At 38.1% G+C, this 18,063-nt stretch overlaps 1 protein-coding gene across 2 annotated transcripts in view; it reads left to right on the forward strand.

The window, feature by feature from the left end:
- Positions 1-18,063, forward strand: part of LOC134656892 (uncharacterized protein CG3556) — a 147,475-nt gene that overhangs the window by 11,767 nt on the left and 117,645 nt on the right. The window contains exon 1 of one of the 2 annotated variants that reach the window (XM_063512436.1): positions 13,152-13,200. The exons of the other annotated variant lie outside the window; for it this stretch is intronic. The gene's annotated coding sequence lies outside the window, so the exon portion shown is untranslated. Of the gene's footprint in view, positions 1-13,151; positions 13,201-18,063 lie in introns of those variants that run through there. 2 annotated transcript variants of the gene reach the window in all.

The following is an 18,063-nucleotide window of genomic DNA, read 5'->3' on the forward strand; positions in this document are numbered from 1 at the left end:
CCTGTTGAATGAAATATTTTGTATGATGAAGGATTTGTTACAGTTATGATGAGTACGAAATTTTGAATTGACTTCACTGAAAAATGCATTTTTCATGTCATCGTGCAATCAGCCTGATTCAGATTTCACAGCATGCTCAAGCAGGGGGTGCAGCATGGTTCCATATCGCCTGTCACTATGCCCGTCACTTTCGCACTTACATACGTGTTAGAACGTGACAGGCATGGTGACAAGCGATAAAAATGCGACCGTGCTACCGCTGGTAAGCGATCTTCAATGTAGTATTAAAATAAGATCAAAACCGTATCAAGTTGTTCTATCTGAATCGGGTTCGTGGACACAAAAAGTATTACAATTCTTAAGGGGCCCACTGATTAACAGTCCGCCTGCCTGTCTGCCTGCCTGTCAGTTAGAACAAAAAGTTGACAGTTCCGAACAACTGACAGGCCGATACCGTCCGGCGGACTGTTAATCAGTGGGCTTCTTAAGTGCTCATTTACATAATACAGACTAAAAGCAATATTTACCTCGTATGTAAATTACAGATGTGCCTCGCACAGGCATCGAACACAATACGAGGCGTGGCTCCGTGCCATACATTCTATTATTATATTATATGATTCTCTGAGAATTATGCTTTAAATCTCGTGTGAAACTGCACTGAGCTGAATAGCTTCGACTTGACTAGACTTGGCACTTATGTAAAAGGCAGATAAAACAGTATGAATGTGTAAAGGCTATAGGCTTGTAAAGGCTCAAACAATATTAATGTATATTTTTGTGTTTATGTATTTTGTTTATATCTCCGTACAATACTGTGTCTGCGAAGCAACTAAAAAACATATTATTACAAAATGATATTTACATGTAGGTATTCATACAAATATAGAGGGTATATAAAAAATAACATTGATCGAATTTAAACTGTTGCGAGTTGTGAGACATACATAATAGAAATTGTTTAGGTTTATAGACCAAATTACAAAAAACCGGCCAAGTGTGAGTCGGACTCGCGCACGGAGGGTTCCGCACCATCAACAAAAAACAGATCAAAACAAGCAAAAAAACGGTCACCCATCCAAGTACTGACCCCGCCCGACGTTGCTTAACTTCGGTCAAAAATCACGTTTGTTGTATGGGAGCCCCACTTAAATCTTTATTTTATTCTGTTTTTAGTATTTGTTGTTATAGCGGCAACAGAAATACATAATCTGTGAAAATTTCAACTGTCTAGCTATCACGGTTCGTGAGATACAGCCTGGTGACAGACGGACGGACGGACGGACGGACGGACAGCGGAGTCTTAGTAATAGGGTCCCGTTTTTACCCTTTGGGTACGGAACCCTAAAAAATAACACAATTGGAAAATTGGAATGCATTTTTATCAAAGCAAATAAGCGCAACCAAAGAAACTTTAATTACATTGTAGAAAGTATATTTAACTGACAAGAAAAGTAAAAATTGTCAATATTTTTCATGAATTTTAGTTTTTCTAAAATTATAAATCAAACCATGTCTTAATAAATTTAAAACTAAAAGTTTTATTAAAAATCATTTTTATTTTTAAAGTAGGCGATAACCCTGACCAACGTTGCTGACAGCTCATATTTTACCGAAAGAAATATTATCTGTAGATAAGAAAAAGCGTAAGACAGCAAATTAACAAAAGTTTTAATTGAATTTGGCACGGTACCGTAATATATAAGTTTTGTACGGAGTTTTTGATTGGTTACTGAGAGCAACAAAAACAGTGTACTTACCTATTTACTAATTTTATTTTAAAATTTATTTCGAGGCAACAAGGTCCATATTGGGCCCACTGATTAACAGTCCGCCAGACGGTATCGGCCTGTCAGTTGTTCGGAACTGTCAACTTTTTGTTCTAACTGACAGGCCGATACCGTCCGGCGGATTGGTAATCAGTGGGCCTCTTTATAGACCCTACCTACATGTCTTTAAACTTTGTTATTATTTGAAAAAACATGTAGTAAAATATTGACTATTCGGTTCGGCATGTTCGAGTCGATTTAAAACGCTCCATACGTCCCCTACGGTCATGTTTTAATTTATAGCCACTCGTTGCGAATTTCCTGTTTTTCGCACTTGTATCGCAATGTAGGGCAAACCTTGGCTTATCGGTGATACTTGGTAATTCGGTGATGATGCGTTGTTATCTTACGCTGAGCTTACAATGCTGAAATGTAAGCAATTAAATCGCTGCCAACCCAATTGCAAGCATCAAAACTAACAGCTGCCAACAATTTTATAGCTCGCATTTCCTCATGGTGAGAACTGTGTAAGATTATAACGCAGTATCACCGAATTACCAAGTATCACCGATAAGCCAAGGTTTGCCCTACCTACTATAAATATATTAGTACAGTATGAAACGGAAAACTTCTATTCTATTCTATTTATTATTTTATTTATTTATTTATTAGTACATGGAACGGGAAGCTGCTGTTAGGATGCTCAATTAGGATGGTAACTATTAGCACCTGTTGACTAGTTTCCTTAAAAAACCGGCCAAGTGCAAGTCGGATTCGCACACGAAGGGTTCCGTACCATTACGCAAAAAACGGCAAAAAAAAAAACACGTTTGTTGTATGGGAGCCCCACTTAAAATATTTATTTTATTTTGTTTTTAGTACCTATTTCTTGTTATTATAGCGGCAACAGAAATACATCATCTGTGAAAATTTCAACTGTCTAGCTATGATGGTTCATGGGTTACAGCCTGATGACAGACAAACGGACGGACAGACGGACAGCAGAGTCTTAGTAATAGGATACGGAACCCTAAAAAGTGTCCGGCGACCGTATATTTATATGAAATAAAAGCTAGAGTCTGCTAAGTTAAAGCCACGGATTCCTGAGGATTTACGAAGTATTAATTAAACTTCCAACTGTCCATACCAAGCTGAATAAATCGAAGCAAAGGAATTGTTAAAGAAAATACTGATTACCAAAGACCAGTCAATAGTAATGACTAACAATCACACCAGTAAAGTGGTAGAATAAATCTAGAAAAAAAACTGACATAGCAGCGAAAACAAACATTTAATATTATGCCCCATTTGAGCCTCCGTTTTGTTACAAAATAATTTTTTGTAAAATCAACTTTTGACACTTTTATTTTATAAAACTAGCTTTTGCCCGCGACTTCTGCGTGGAGTTAGTAATTTGGGTAGCTTATTTTTAACGTACGTAACCAACAGTCCGCAATGTAACTAAAATCGCATGCGAGTTCGCGCGCCGTCTAAATCAGCCCTTAATTAAAGTCTATTACTTGCATAAAACTACGTTTAACGAACCACAATGTAATTGTCATAATGCCTTATTGCGCTTTAATACGTCTAAACTTTTACTTTGAACCTTATTCTTGAGTAACAAAGTTGTATCTTCAACTACAAGATTTCATAGTTACTATGTTTGGAAAATAACTTAACTGCCTGCAGATGGGCATCGGTTTACTCAATCTACCATTCCTCTTTTTTAAATTTCGACTTTAAATAGCCCTGTAATAGAGTTGTTTTTGTATCTTGGCATTGTGAAGAAGAGGTTTTTACTAGTATTTTAATTTGAACCTTAAGAAATAGAGATAAAGTTCTATTTTGTATCTTAAAACAGAAAGAGTTTTTGAAGGTTATTAAGAGTAGATAGAGTTTTAATTAAGAGAGTTTAATTACTGCGGGTTTAAAAGGAGACGCACAGACAGATCATTTCCATTCGTTTCATTCCGTTTGACAGTTTTTGTGCTTTATTTTATTTAGTGAAAGTTAATTAAATTGAAATCACTTTGCTGTGAGTCTATTCGACTCTTCAGAAGAACAAGAGCCCGATTCAGATTAAACAACTTTTTACGGTTTTGATCTTATTTTGACACGACTTTGAAAACGCTCACGCTGATTGGTGCTTGCAAAATGAAGTGAAAGTCGTGCATGAGATTTGCGACTACCTCCAAGACGGTCAAGGTCGTATCAATAACAGTTTTGAATGATTCACGGTTAGTTTGACTAGACATATCGACCGGGATATGAACCGTGATTACCTTTGGTATTGTTTTCGAGCTTCCGATATTTCGACGGAGTTACATGCATCTTGTTCACGGGTAACTGAAGACAGCGGGTGGGTGTCAAAGTTGTGCGCTGTCTACCCTCATTCGTGCGCGTCGGCTCGGCTGCGTTCGCTTTCAACGTTACCACCGGACGCGTGACTCGTTGGTCACGCGGAGTGACACTGTGAGTGTAGTGTGTTTGGATTTGGTTTGGATATACCAATAAGTGTGGAGCCTCACGACGAACGGTTAGTACAAAAGATCGAAATTACGTTCAACTGTTGATTGAATAGTTTTGCGAATTTTGCGATGCGATGGTCGTAATCGCGATATAAAAGTCTGCTCATGCTCAACACATCAGGCTCGCTATAAACTGTTGCTCGGCAGAACGCTTGTACGACACCGCTGTAGATCGACGCATCGTTTTTAGAGTTCCTTACCCAAAGGGTAAAAACGGGGACCCTATTACTAAGACTCCGCTGTCCGTCTGTCTAAGTCATGAACCGTGATAGCTACAGTTGAAAATTTCACAGATGATGTATTTCTGTTGCCGCTATAACAACAAATACAAGGAAACAAAATAAAATAAATATTTAAGTGGGGCTCCCATACAACAAACGTGAATTTTTGCCGTTTTTTGCGTAATGGTACGGAACCCTTCCTGCGCGAGTCCGACCCGCATTTGGCCGGTTTTTTTTTCGACTTTTAGTTACTGACTTGAAATAAAAGATAAGATACTAACTTGTCACTGACCAATTTGGAGTGTATAAGAAGTGTGTAGTGGTCACAGGTTGGCCTGTTGCCAATGTCTGGAGTACCCTGGAGCTGTATGCCTTCTTCATTAATACAATGCACTTAACATTAGGGCTTCATGGGCTCTTTTATTTTGGTCTGGGCTTCGGAGGCTTTCATTTATTTAGTAGGTAGTTAAAATGTATCGAGCCTGGCGTTTGGAGCATCTTTTATAGACTACATACTGATGGTATGTAACGTTGACGCTTTCATTAAGGTAAATGTTTTTAACGTTTTTTTTTCGTGATTTTAGAGATAAATTATAGTATGTAGGTAACAAATACTATTTCTAATTGACGAGATTTGAACAAAACTGTCTAGTATTTTAAAAGTTTACCTCATGTTTAGGCTGCAAACTTGCAAAGCGTTTTTAATTTGAAATTTACTTCACTCCAACTAAACACGTGTATTATCATTATTATAAATTAATCTAATTTAGTAAAGCGAGCACCCCTTGAAATATGCAATAAGGTTGTCTTTCCACACAATGCCTCTCATAAATATTATACCTCTACGTAACCAGGGCATCATAACCGCTTAGGGTAACCCGACAGATCGTTTGCTACTAGACGACGCATACAAGACGGTTCAGGCGGAGTATGTCACTTTCTTAGGACGTCACATTCTGAGTTCGTCACTTTCTGACTTTGTCACTTTCTGAGATCGTCACATTCTGAGTTCGTCACTTTCTGACTTTGTCACTTTCTGAGATCGTCACATTCTGAGTTCGTCACTTTCTGACTTTGTCACTTTCTGAGATCGTCACATTCTGAGTACGACACTTTCTGAGGAAGTCACTTTCTGAGTTCGTCACTTTTTTAGCATAGGTACGATTTAACAGTATAATATACCTGCACGAAAGATGTATACTGCCAGCAACCAGATTAGCTGTTCGACATACGGTCGCTTTTATATCCTACATACCAATACCAATCTCTGTTTGCCTTACGCCTGACTGGTAGAGAATTCCATCTGGCAAAAGGTCCTATGTATCGTGCAATAAAGTGAAAATAGAGAAATAAATAATAATAATAAAACAATCTAATTATGTTTCAATCAGAGTATTTAATTCAGAATACTTAGAAACTACAAGCACCAAAACATTTAGCCACAGATTAGCTCGTGAAGGTATCACGGCAAGCTCGCTGACACCAGTGGAAGGTCATTCCCACATATTTACATTTAAACGGACTGCCGCTCCTTTCGTGACAACATATTCTTCAGCATACCGCGTCTTCTGTCATGTCTCCATAAACTCAAACGTCTTTTTTTCTGATGAATCTGATGATAGTGTAAATTTTGGATACCTATCTGCGTATAAAATCAGCATTGCAGTTTTGTTTCAGACAATATTTCTTCTCGTGTCATCTGTGGAGAATAGGCGTCAATGGATTTTTTCTTCAAAGCGTTGCCGAATTTCAGAATATATGTTCAGCCATCAATCACTTCTGCGTATGGAGTGATCCATACTCTCATAGTTCTCATGTTATTTATTTGTTTGTTTTCTTCCTATATAGGTTACACGATGAATTTTTAAATTATTATTACATTATACTTTTATCCTGACAATAAAAATCTAGCATGTCGCCGATTTCACATCGCTGATTTTTTTTTCTATTTAAAATGCGAAACTACATAAAGGTTATATATAGTTTGTCAAAGGAGTGTCTCATTTCAAACATAGACAGAGATAATCATACTATCTTTGTCTTACTCTAGTACTAGCACCCAAAAGAAAAGGATGAGTATAGTTTGTATTGTTCTTATTTCATGACAAATTGGTTTGACCAACTATACTTACAGTCCGTTAACTCTCAGAATGAACTTCGTTTTTCGGGTAAAATCGGACGTAATCGCGTAATAGAAAATGACAGCGTCGTACTGATTTAGTTGCAATCCAACACTCAAACTATACAGGGTGGTCTATACCACGACATCCAACATTTTTTTTAGATTTCTCATATCGTGGGCTATTAGAATATACCCTATGTACCTATAGTACACCAAACGAACACCAAAAATTGCCAATCGGGGGAAATAATACATGTGTAAGCCAATTTTGGCATAGTTCTAGGGAATGGTGTATTTAGTTTATAAATAAAAAATATATAAAAATATATATATATGTCGGAGCGAGACACCAGAAAGACGTATTGCAGCATTACAGTTCATAGTTAGACGCCTGTATAAAATCGATTAGCAATGTTTGGCGTATTGTTGAACTAAAATGACAGGTAGAAGGCTTTGGAACGTCAAGATGTGTACCTATCTTGAGTGAACGTAGGCACGGGCAGGCATTTTTGTCGTTATGTTGGTAGACTGGTCAGGCAGGTTTACCAACTTGAATTGGAGGCGGGAGCGGTTGGCTCCGCCGCTGGAACTGGCTTCCTGCTTCTTGATCGGACCGCGCTAGAGATCGGACGTTAGCCAAGCTCGTGCCTAATTCGCTACGTTCCTGAAGGCTTACACCTGAAGGATTATTCTGAAAGCTTATAGATTCTCACGTTGTTTAACCGTTTAGCTAAGTGTTTTATTCCAAGTGTTATTTTGATTTCTTATGTGCCATTAGAAGCTTACTTTTGTAAAATAAAGAAACTATGTGTTGTTTTGAAAAGATGTGTCCCGCCGAGTTTGTTGCCGGGTTAAATCTTCTCGGGTCAGAGGTGTAGGGTTGGAGCCGGTTTAGTTTGACTTAAATAAAGATTTGAACGATTTCATGTGATCTTTTTATTTTTATTGAATTCCGATTCCATCGTAAGATCGTTTAGTTATTTTTATTATTTAGTACTCAAATAATAGTAGGCACTAGTATGGTTAATGAGTCCGAATGTTTATTTCATGCGTAGGTAGCATACCTACTATTTTGGCTGTGAAGTAATACATCTAGGTACTACCCCCACGCGCCCACCGCCATCGGGACCATCTGTCGCCGACATATATATATAAAAATATTTTTATTGTCAAAAAACAAGTTACTAAGTTATATAAGGAACATCGAATCTAGTATGACTTATTTACTACATTTCCCATTTTGTTTTTGTATTTATATTTAAAGCAATTAATTATAGGGCTTGTTTTGATGCCAGAAAACAATGACATTCTAATATGAGTGCATAGCAATTACATTATTGTGTGTGTGTGTGTGTGTGTGTGTGTGTGTGTGTGTGTGTGTTTGTGTGTGTGTGTGTATGTGTGAGTTTCAGTTAAGTACATTTATTTTGTTAAACATAGGTAACATGAAAGATGGTAGATACATTAATTTATACATTTGATCTCTATGTTTTACCCACTATGCAGGACACAAGACTATTAAACAAGATACCCGGGGATGGGGTGAAGCTAACGGGTGGGGGGGCTTTGAGTTAAGGTCCCTTTTTAGACTTTTTCGTAAATAACTCTTAAACGGTGGCCCGTAGCAAAAAATGTTCTACTACATAAGTAATCCGTATAAAATTTCCTACAAAAAAGGCTCAGTACACTTTTTTGCTAGGATCAATGTTTTAAAATATATTAAAGTGGGAAAGTCACGTATAATTTATTCTAAGGATATTTTTTTGCTGTGGGCTACCGTTTACGAGTTATTTACGAAAAACTAAAAAAAAACTACCTTAGAACAAATTATAGGTAACTTTCCCACATTAATATATTTTGAAATATTTATCCTAGCGAAAAAGTGTACTGAACCTTTTTTGTAGGAAATTTTATATGGATTACTTATGTAGTAGAACATTTTTTGCTACGGGCCACCGTTCAAGAGTTATTTACGAAAAACTCTAAAAAGGGACCATAACACCATAATAACATCATAATTTGACAGAGTCACCTGTCAAAGGAACCGAGGTGGAAAGTTCCCAAATTAGTAATCTGATTGCCCAAGTAGTGAAGAATCTAAAAAAAATTTTTGGACATCGAGGTTTGTACCACCTTGTATAGAGTAGTTAAAACCACCATAACTAGTAGGTAAGTAAATATTTAAATTCATTGACCGAAGCGTAGCGAAGGTCTACGTTTTGACTCGGACATTTTGCTTTTGTATGTCCGGATGTTCTCCTCTACAGGTCGCAATTCGTAACCGATTTTCGTGAAATTTTGTGACCGAATTCTATGACTAAATAATTTTTTTTGTCGGTCCGGTTTTTGGAAATTTTTCAAAATGGCGGAGTCGTGATAGCTCCCGCCTAAAGAAATAGTCGTATCGGTATCATAAGAGTTTTTTCTTTTTGAGACATGTTTATAGATTAAATGGCCAAAAATTCAGAAAATTTGTATCGCTGGTTTTGGCGGTATTTAGATATTTAGTTTTTACTTGAGAATGAATAGCTAAATTTCGTCAGCTTTAGTAAGAACTATAATGGCGTATTTTGCAAACGTTCGCTTTTTTTGTTTGCATCGGCAGGTCCCTGGTTCCATCCCCAATTCCCCAGTAATTGTATACTGCTACATAACTTTTTGTATTTTTTTATACTTAAATTTCGTATAGTTGTTTTTTATTTTAAATATTTTTTTATTTTGAAAAAATTAAAAAATTCGTATTTTTTATTTATCAAGCGCGGGTTAAGCGTATTCGTTAAATTTTTGTTTGTAGCTTTATGTAGTTTTTAATTTTTTGTTTATATTACATGTACTATTACCTATATTTTAATAAATATTTTTGCCATACATTTATTCAGTTTTTAGCTCTGCTCGCGAGGTCTACAGCTCACAGAGCCACTAGTATTAAAATATGTGACTTTTAAGTACTTACTGTACCTATATTTACAAATTAAATTTAAAATTATTGTTTTAATTTATTCTTTTATTTTAAAGTAAATTTGAATTAAAACTCGAGATAAAATAAAAAACACAAACTATAAAATATACTTACTTACCTACAAAAAAAATATGTGACTGTTATTACCACTCTATATAATTTCAGCCAGAAATAGTAAATGACGGTGTGACGTTCTGCTTTCAAATTCTGATTCTATTTTATATAGAATATGACAAAAAGTCAAATAGCAATATAGTCATCAACCAAATATTAAGCATAACGTCATTAAATTAGGGCTTATTTTACATTGAGATAATAGGTATCCCTAACCCGGAATATACTATAACAGCTAGAGCTGTTTTATAGTAAAAATTGTTATAGCATCAAATGTAAAACCAATCACTTAAGTAAACATATTTACTTTAATTCCAGAGAGAGAAGGAATACAGTAACAATCACAGGATTGTTATAATAAATTCGATAACTCATTCCAAAAAATAATGTTTCAAAAACAAATGTTTGCCTAAAAGGCAGTTAATAATAAACTTCAAATAGTAAACTTAATTTATTTCAAAGATGTTAGGATTCTATAGGTAATTTTAAAAATTTATAAATAAAAAGTTATATTATATTTTTCCTTTACTTAATATTTGTTTATTTTTAATTTTAATGTATTTTTAAGTCTACATAGTTAAAATATTAGTGTTTTAGTTTAGTTACTTTAAAACCTATTTTCGTGTTAGAGTCTGTGCGGAAAGAGAAGAGTCGTGGAATGTATGGGGCCCAATACATCTCACGACTCTTCTCTTTCCGCACAGACTTTATTCATATCCGGATATCAAACAAGGTTTTATTAAAAAAGTTAATCAATTTTAAAGAAGAAAAAAACGACTTCAGTGGGGAAAGCCGGTAAAAGATAATTGTAAATTGGTGCTCTTCTAGATTTCATACAATACATTTCATCTAATAAATATGTAATAATTAATATGGAAACACAATCCATAGCGACTCTTTGGCGACTCTATTCATTCCATATTCGTTCGCTATTCACTTTGACGTAAGTCATTTGGGTATGTTACAATTAAAGTCATTGGAATAAAAAGTTTTTACTATATCTCAGTTCTGTTCTTTTTGCAATTTTGATACTTAGTGTTTAAAACAGTATGTCGTTAGTGGTTTGAATGTTTTTCTTTGAAGTGAGCGTTATTACCATCAACAGGAACATCGTAGAAAAGTATTTTGCTGCCATACTTTTTTGTTTAGCTCTAGACTAGACGTCCATTTATAAAATGTCATTCATTCTATGTAATGGCGTGGGATGTGTTGATTTGGTTTAATTACTCTTTAACTTATTCTCGTTACTAAGAAGTGTCCGTTGGAATCTAATATATGTAAACAAATAAAGAACATGAGAACTATGAGAGTATGGATCACTCCATACGCAGAAGTGATTGATGGCTGAACATATATTCTGAAATTTGGGAACGCTTTGAAGAAAAAATCCATTGACGCCTTTCTCCACAGATGACACGAGAAGAAATATTGTCTGAAACAAAACTGCAATGCTGATTTTATACGCAGATAGGTATCCAAAATTTACACTATCATCAGAAAAAAAGACGTTTGAGTTTATGGAGACATGACAGAAGACGCGGTATGCTGAAGAATATGTTGTCACGAAAGGAGCGGCAGTCCGTTTAAATGTAAATATGTCGGAATGACCTTCCACTGGTGTCAGCGAGCTTGCCGTGATACCTTCACGAGCTAATCTGTGGCTAAATGTTTTGGTGCTTGTAGTTTCTAAGAATTCTGAATTAAATACTCTGATTGAAACATAATTAGATTGTTTTATTATTATTATTTATTTCTCTATTTTCACTTTATTGCACGATACATAGGACCTTTTGCCAGATGGAATTCTCTACCAGTCAGGCGTAAGGCAAACAGAGATTGGTATTGGTATGTAGGATATAAAAGCGACCGTATGTCGAACAGCTAATCTGGTTGCTGGCAGTATACATCTTTCGTGCAGGTATATTATACTGTTAAATCGTACCTATGCTAAAAAAGTGACGAACTCAGAAAGTGACGAACTCAGAAAGTGACGTCCTCAGAAAGTGGCGTTCTCAGAAAGTGACGTCCTCAGAAAGTGTCGTACTCAGAATGTGACGATCTCAGAATGTGACGATCTCAGAAAGTGACAAAGTCAGAATGTGACGATCTCAGAAAGTGACAAAGTCAGAAAGTGACAAACTCAGAATGTGACGTCCTAAGAAAGTGACATACTCCGCCTGAACCTACAAGACTGCCGGGCGCCACGCATTCACGCTTTTATATTTATCTTTTACCTTTAAACGAGCAATACTTGTATATTTATTTATTTTTATATACATTTTGAGGATCTCGGAAACGGCTCTAAAGATTTCGCTGAAATTTGCTGTATAGGAGTTTTAGGGGGCAAAAAGTCGATCTAGCTAGGTCTTATCTCTGGGAAAGCTTTTTGAGTATTTTATATGTTTTCCGAGCATAGCTCGGTCTCCTAGATATTTTAGCATAAAGGAGCGAACGCTCGTTTCAGTCATGATCAAAACTCTTGTACCTACTTAACTAAATTACAAATTTCGAAAAAAAAAACGTGTCTGACATAAAGGTCGGTTACCCACCGTGGGTAATACTAAAGTAGTGTCTAATGCAACTGTAATTTTTTCAAAATAAAAAGCGCATGAGACTTATTGGAAGTTTCACGACTTCGCCATTATGTAAACATTTTTGGTTGTCTGGTTTTTAAAACGATCTAGCATATAATATATTAGCGATAAGATTGTGTGTATGTATGTATAATCTCATGTGTTTTAGTTTTTGAAATGTCTGATATAGTGTTATGTATTATGTTCAAAATATTGTTTACGCTTCGCACGGGTTAACAAATTATACATAAACCTTCCTCTTGAATTACTCTATCTATTAAAAAAAACCGCATCAACTCCGTTGCGTAGTTTTAAAGATCTAAGCATACATACAGACAGACAGACAGCGGTAAGCGACTTTGTTTTATTCTATGTTGTTTATATACACGGAGTCTATGGGCTGTAGTCTGTGAATAACCCAAAAGGGAGCGGCGCAACTTTTCGTGTGGTTTTGGTGTAATTTAATTAAAGGCAATGGCGGCGTTTGTGTTCTTACTTTGTGGCGCAATAAAACGTGTTTATGTTGTAGTAATATGTCCATCAACTGAATTGATTAACAGACAGACAGACAGAGTTAAGTAGAAAACACCCATGACTCAGGAACAAATATTGAGTTTATCACACAAATAAATGCCCTTACCAGGATTCGAACCCAGGACCATAGGCTTCACAGGCAAGATCACTACACACTAGGCCAGACCGGTCGTCAGTTATAATATTGTATTTCTTTGTTTATGTGATTATTGGAGCGAGCGTGTGAAGTGCACTGCGAATAATGTCAAACCAAGTTATGATTTTAAAGTTTGAATAGGCCGCTGACGTTTCTGGCCGATTTGACTTTATTAATCTGTTTTTATTTTATTTTCAGGTACGAATTTCTCAATTTCTACATACGTGAAAAACAGAGAATTATTGTAAGTTAAAGTAAGCACATATTGATTTTATTTTATTTAAAAACAGCCTTATTTAGCTTATTGTGGGACTTGATCGATCTGTGTGAATACAATAATATTTATTGATTAAACCAAACTTAACTTTCATGAAATTCGTTAATCTTCAGTAATTAAAACCCTAAAAATATGAACTGCTCTGATGCTGACTGACCTGAAATAGGTACTCATCAAATATTTCAGGTCTCTCGTCTGTTCCTCTGAATTTGTATTCAGGTACTAAGTTCGCAAATTGTACTTGCGTGGGCGTAGCACTCCGCGGCGTAGATCACCTCACATAGATTCAGTATTATCCTTTGGAAGCATATTATTTATATATTAGGTATATTTGATTAATGATGAGGAAATTGATATTCCGAATATTCCGATGTTTGTACTTCTTTTGTGTTTTTTATTTATTTATTTGACATTTAGATTTTATTCTAGAAACATTCTAGACTAGTATTTTTTATACAATTTTTTTTTCATGTTTGACGATCCTTTTGTGAAATTCTTAAATTTGTGTTAAATTTGATTTGTATAATAATCCAATATTATTATGGAATAATAACATCAATAAATTGCTCTGATAATTAGCTTAAGATAATTTATAAGTATGTTACGATTCATAAGTGCTTGTTGCTAGGCCTACATGAATAAAGATATTTTTTGACTTTGACTTTGACATACCATTACAAAAAAATTGGTAGTAAAATTTGAATCAATAAGATTAGAAAATAGAATTGATTTATTTTCGTTTCAAAATCTAATGAAACCAAATCAAAAGAAACTCTGTTCCATTTAAAGAGTGATTTGCAAAAAAAATTTACGTTATTAAGCGCAGTTAAGAAGCTGTGATTAGTTTTAACTTCATTGTAGGCGATAGTCGAGGGCCGGAGCCCCGTAGGCCTACATGCGAACCTAAACATCTTCGATAGTCTACAGTTGAGTGCTCTTCAGTAATCGACCTCTTGATACTTTTACCGGCTGCAAAGCTAATGCACCCACGAAGACCTAGCCTACGCTCAGGGACACTAATTGGAAAGTCAACGGAAACACAATTCGAATTTACACTGTCTATAATGGTCATTAAAATGTTACTTTTACAAACACAGTCTATAATTTTATACCGCATTTAAGTCTGATAAAATACAAATGAGAAAACACTAGAAATCTAGAATAATACACTATAGCTTCCAGAACGTTCCCGAAAGAAAAACCTCGAAATGAATACGTATCGCTATGCGAACCGGTGAAGACGCACTGCCTGCGCGAGCGGCGCGTCGAACATAAAAATGCAATTTTGATCCCATATTGGGGAAAAATATTTTCGTTAATAACTCTTATAATTTACAATATATTTGAAAGTTCTCACAGTTAGGGCATTAAATATGTTATTCCACATAAATGTATAACATTTTTATATTAATTAAAGCCTTATTTATTGAAGAAGGTGACAGCAACATACCGCTAGTATGGCGCTCTCTCTTTCTTCGCGCCAAGGACGAATCGTCCACCGGGACAAGCGACAGCGCATCGCGCGCGCTATTACCTTGAGTTATAAACTTATTTAATGCCCTATTCTGAACCTAATACTTAAATATAAACTAGACATACGATTCTATATAATAATATAAACTTATTAGGTAAGTACTAGAGTTAGCTGGGTGTCCGTAACATTCTCCCCTCGCTGAACACGTAGTCGCGCCGTGGTCAGCCTGTCCGTACAGGGAGGACAGCCAGCTTGGTAGTGGGACGCCGGAACACTCCGCCCTTGGTTGAGACGTCCGCCATCCGGACCCCTCCATCAGGTCCAGGGTATACCGCTGTGATGATGCCTCTGGGCCACACGTTCCGTGGTAGCGTGTGGTCGACGATGATTACCAGGTCTCCTACTTGAAGTGGTCTCGCTTGGTTGGTCGGCGACTGTCGTGGGGCGAGTAGGGGCAAATACTCGCGTAGCCACCTTCGCCAGAAATGGTCGGCGAGCGCTAGTGTGGCGCGCCAGGTTCGCCGATCTGCCTCCTCGCACTGACCGGTTATGGGTAGGCCCGTGGAACCTCCGAGAAGAAAGTGAGCTGGTGTGAGTGCCTCCTCGTCTTTCGGGTCGACTGACACGTGAGTGAGAGGTCGCGCGTTGACTGTATTTTCGACCTCCGCCAGCAAAGTTCGAAGCGTTTCCTCCTTCGGCGCCCTCTCGTGTAGTGTAGTTGTAAGTGCTGTCTTGACAGAGCGTACAAGCCGCTCCCATGCTCCTCCTTGGTTCGGCGCGCCGGGTGGTATGAATCGCCAGCGCAGCCCGTGTTGCAGCCCGTATTCCTCGAGCTGCGGTAGCCACTCCTCGAAGGCTCGGCGTAGCTCGATGTCGGCCGCCCGGAAGTTCGTGCCGTTGTCACTGTAGATGACTGCCGGCCATCCTCTTCGCGCTGCGAACCGCCGCAGCGCCATGATAGCACTGTCCGCTGAAAGCGATGAAATAACTTCTAAATGCACAGCTCTTGTGGTTAAACATGTAAATAGGGCCACCCATCTCTTTTCGTGCCTCCTTCCTATTGTAATGTGTAATGGCCCAAACAAATCTACTGCTGAGTGGGTAAACGGCCTTTGATATGGTGTAATTCGTGCTGATGGTAGATCACCCATCGCAGGGACCTCGGGTTTAGCCTTCCTAATTTTACACATCATGCATGCGTACGCTACTCGGCGCACTGACGGCCTTAGATGTAGGATCCAGTACAGTTGCCTTAGATCGTTGATTACGCGTTCGTTGTTCGCGTGATGACTCCGCCGATGTGCTCGTAAAATAAGTAAAAATATGACCTTAATTTTGCCATCCAGTATGATAGGCCTTTTGTTCAGCCCCTGGACCGGTGCGGCGTTGATGCGTCCACGCATCCTCAGCAGTCCATCCTCCTCTAGCACCGGGTCCAGGCCGTAGAGCCGGCTGCTCGGCGGTATAGGCTCCCCTCGTGACAGCCTTAGTAGCTCGTCGGGGAAGGCTTGCTTCTGCGAATACTGGAACAGTAGGTGCTCTGCTTTCTTCAGATGGTGTAACTCATATCTCCAGTATGCGACGCACGCGTAGGCCTGAGTACTTGCGTCCATAAAAATATGCAGCTGTTTCGTCGACTTCGTGTCCACTGCGAAGTAGCACCGGGGTATTCTTAAGGCAGTGACGGAGTCCATCGCCCTCAGCCACGCGTTGAAGGCTTCTACATCCTCCGGTGGCAGCGGCTGGTCCCACTCGATTTTCTTACTCCATATTTTCTGTAATACACATTTCGGTGATATAGTATAATGCGCTAATAAGCCTAATGGGTCATATATGGACATGACAGCTGAGAGCATTTCTCTCTTCGTCGGGGCTCTAAGTTGATCCTTGACCTCCTGAGGTACTCTTAATAATTTCGTATTAAAGCCGAGTTCGCCAGTTTGAGGGTTCCAAAATAATCCTAATATTTTACTTTCCTTGTTACCCAGCTTCGCGGGTGTTTCTGTTTGTAGCTCCGCTGGTATCTGCTTGCGGAGTAGCTCGCTGTTCGAGCACCACCCGCGAAGCTGGAAGCCGCCACGCTCGTGGCACTCGGCTACTTGCAGGGAGCTGGAAACCAAAGCAGATTCATTTTTAAAACTTGCTACAAAATCATCCATGTAATGGTTAGTAGTTATTTCCTCAACAGCTAATTCAACAAGGAATTCTTTTGCGTTATCTAGTGCATTCTTATTTCGCACGCAATGTGCCAAAAACGGGCTTGAAGCTGCTCCGAAAATCATACTATTCATCTTATAAACCTCAGGAACGCTCTTATTATTCTCCCTCCATAAAAATAACTGACTCGGCTGATCCTCCTTACGTATCCTTACTTGCAGGAACATTTCGGCGATGTCTGCGACGACTGCGTATTGCCCTTCCCTAAACCTGTATAATATTCCTGGTAAAGACTGTAGTAGATCGGGGCCCTCTAAAATGTGGTCGTTCAAACTTTGACCCTTAACCTTTGCCGCAGCATCAAATACTAGCCTTAACTTGCCTGGTTTATTGACGTTAGTCACTCCAAAATGTGGTAAATAAAAGGTCAAATCACTCTCCGTCTGGCGTTCGTTGACCTTTTCGGCATAACCCTTGTCTACCAGATTTTTTATTTGAGCCTTATATGCCTCCGAGTAGTCCTGGTCTCGTTTCATTTTTCTCTCGGTTGAATGAAGCCTCCTTATTGCATTGGTGTAGCTTGGTGGCATCGTTGTGTCGTCCTTGCGCCACAGCTGACCGACCTCGTACCTATTTGATTCAATTTTCTTACAGGTTTGGTTGAAGATCTCGACCGCTCGTTGCTCTGCCGGGTTACTTTTATTTAAATTTTTTATACCTAGTGAATCCATCTCGAAATGCGACTTTACTAAGTCGTGCAGCTCGACCTCCTCCTCATGGCAGTGCAGTGCTGAGTATTCTTCTTCTTCAGCGAGTAGTCGCATGAAGTGGGCAGGTGTAGTTCCGTAGACCACCCATCCGAGACGACAGCGTACTAAAGCGGGCTCGTCCTTCTCACCCACTCGCACCTCCTCTGGAATAGTTAAATACCAATGATCAGACCCTATTAATAGTCTTGGCCTCACTGTGCCGTCATAACAGGCATCCTTTTTAAAATCAACAATATGCTTGCAGTTCATAACGTCATCACGGATTGTTTGTTTACGTAGTCCGAGATACTCTATTGTTTTAAACGTGACCTCGTAGGCTGGCAGATTACGACCTCTGACCTTCGCTTTAACACGGCGACTAAATTGATTCCCCGACTTCATATCTAAAACGCCATTCACATTCAGGGGAATCTGTGGACCTGTGATGCC

The sequence above is a fragment of the Cydia amplana genome, chromosome 19, assembly GCF_948474715.1.
Source record: "Cydia amplana chromosome 19, ilCydAmpl1.1, whole genome shotgun sequence".
In the NCBI taxonomy this organism is placed as follows: Eukaryota; Metazoa; Arthropoda; class Insecta; order Lepidoptera; family Tortricidae; genus Cydia; species Cydia amplana.